Source organism: Rhagoletis zephyria, unplaced genomic scaffold, assembly GCF_001687245.7.
Source record: "Rhagoletis zephyria isolate East Lansing unplaced genomic scaffold, Rhagoletis_zephyria_1.1 Rzeph_scaffold_00056, whole genome shotgun sequence".
In the NCBI taxonomy this organism is placed as follows: domain Eukaryota; kingdom Metazoa; phylum Arthropoda; class Insecta; order Diptera; family Tephritidae; genus Rhagoletis; species Rhagoletis zephyria.
Genome location: NW_016157140.1, coordinates 480684 through 482880, shown reverse-complemented (window position 1 = coordinate 482880; position 2197 = coordinate 480684). Strand labels below are relative to the sequence as shown.

At 54.5% G+C, this 2197-nt stretch overlaps 1 protein-coding gene and 1 long non-coding RNA gene across 2 annotated transcripts in view; one reads left to right on the top strand and one right to left on the bottom strand.

Moving 5' to 3' along the window:
- Lgr1 (Leucine-rich repeat-containing G protein-coupled receptor 1) overlaps positions 1 to 2197 on the top strand; it is a 423583-nt gene that overhangs the window by 109764 nt on the left and 311622 nt on the right. The window lies entirely within an intron of this gene.
- LOC108369106 (uncharacterized) overlaps positions 1017 to 2197 on the bottom strand; it is a 1936-nt gene continuing 755 nt past the window's right edge. The window contains exons 2-3 of the long non-coding RNA XR_001848461.1: positions 2001 to 2003; positions 1017 to 1131 (exon numbers count right to left, since the gene is read on the bottom strand). This is a non-coding gene — a long non-coding RNA (uncharacterized LOC108369106). The remainder of the gene's footprint in view (positions 1132 to 2000; positions 2004 to 2197) is intronic.

The following is a 2197-nucleotide window of genomic DNA, read 5'->3' as shown; positions in this document are numbered from 1 at the left end:
ACTGCCGCCATCACCGGCCGAATCAACCACTATGATCGCTTCACCGTCGCACGCTCCACTACCAATCCACCATCCATCGACTACACCAGCACAAACACTAACCAGGTCATCCCTATCCCCTCAGCAGCCCGTATCCCGAATGGAGGAACAGCCGACAGTGCCACCAGAGGGAATAAGAATCCTCATCACCGACGCAGAGGGACCGGCATTAGACCAGTTCCCGACAATAGCGGACAGAATCCGTCGGAGCCTCAGAGTTATCACCTCACGCGCATGCAAACCCCGGCTGAGGTTCAGCACGAAAGACTACCGGGTAACCGTACACCACTGGGGCGCGCACATCCACCCAAGAGCCAGGGGAGTTCCAGACCGCCAAGTAGGGGGGGAGTGTGAGGACTAAATGTCCCCAGAGAATTTAGCCCACACAAACTCCCGCACTACCAACCAAACCAACCAAACCAGTCACACCACAGCAACACAAGTCAGCGCAACTGGCCCGCAGCAAACCACGGCAACACAAGTCGTAGCAACACTCGACATGACAACACAACATCACACAGCAACATGTAGCTGCGCGACCACGCAACATCAAGCACATAGCCTATTAAAAGAGTAGCACGACAAGAAACCAGTCAGTCAGCACGAGACTGTGGTCGTGAACATACGGCTACTGGCAAGAAGTGACTTCATCTGCACCGGCTCGAGTGTCGGGCTTGATTCCACTTCTGCAACAGCTGCTGGTAAGGTGATTTCTTCTGCATCGGCTTTAGTGTCGGGCTGGACGTCACCTTCCCAGTGGCAGCGCCACAAGCTACACACGCTCTCACCACAGCCTCTCCTGGCACCGCGTGCGGGCGACACCCGCTCGCCCGCAGTCAGCTCCGCCGTTAACAGAGGGATGTCGACAGCGCTTACAAGACCGGTTCTCACCGCCGTCAGCAGAGCGGCATCAACGGCGTCATTAGCGCGATACTCTCCGGCGCGAATAGAGCGCCACTTATCACCGTCGCCAGAACGCCGCCCAGCGGCGCGAGTAAAACGTCACTCCCGGCGCCACCAAAGTACCACTCATCGGTACGCCTCACCTGCATTGCTGAGAGCGCTACATCTCGACGCAACTGGAACGCTACTCTCCGGAGCACTACACACCGGCGTCACCGGAGCACTATACACCGGCGTCACCAGAGCGCTACTCATCAGCGTTGTTAGAACGCCATTCACCGGCAAGACCAGAGCGTAACCCACCTTGCAAGAGCACTACATACTGACGCGGCCAGAACACCGCTTATAGACGCCAGCAGCGCGCCACTCAGCGGCGTCAGCAGATCGCTGCCCACCAGTACCAAAGTCACGCCACTAAAGCCTAACGGGCTCATAACGGGACAAGGAGCCGTTACCCAGTCTTTGCAAGTGACGCTACCGAATGTTCCAAATTATTGTTTGTTATATGTTCTTTTATAGAGATTAAGAAAAATTAAATAATAAATTACGATCTACCAGAGCCCGAAACTACAAATTCTTTGTAACGAACCCTGGACACGGCGAGTATACCCCAGCATTTTAGAAGAAGCATCGGGGCAAGCAAAACGCTTCGTTACAATTGGCGCCCGAGCAGGGACCCTTGGTAGATCGTACGCGTGTAAAGGAAAAATTATTATATGTTTGATACGAACAAAATGGCGAAAGTAATCAACACAGTATGGCTAGATGATATACCCAAGGAGCAACTAGTATCCATCGCACAGGAATTGGGAATCGAGTGCGCGGGTACCGCCCGAGAAATACGCAAGCGCATAAGGGCGCTGGCGGCCAAGGCGCACACTGACCCAGAGATCTATGCCAAATTCCAGGCGATGGGAATCACCAACAGAGACAACGAGCTTGCCTCGGAAGACGAGGAGGAGAAGACGCCAGTACCACCGGATGAACGTACGGGGAGTACGACTACTCCTATGGAAAACACGACACAGAGACAGTTGGCGGTACCGCTACACCAGCACCAGCTGCCATCACATCAGCCACCAATTTTGCAGTACCCGCCGACAACAACCGTCGAGCCGAACGCAGGTACAGCCAACCCCGAGAATCAGGCACCGATCCACACGTTTGCACCTATCATCGACCAGGTAAGGAAGTGGTCAGTAAAATATGACGGTGGACGAGACCCGCTAGCTTTTGTAGAGCGATTGGAGGAGCT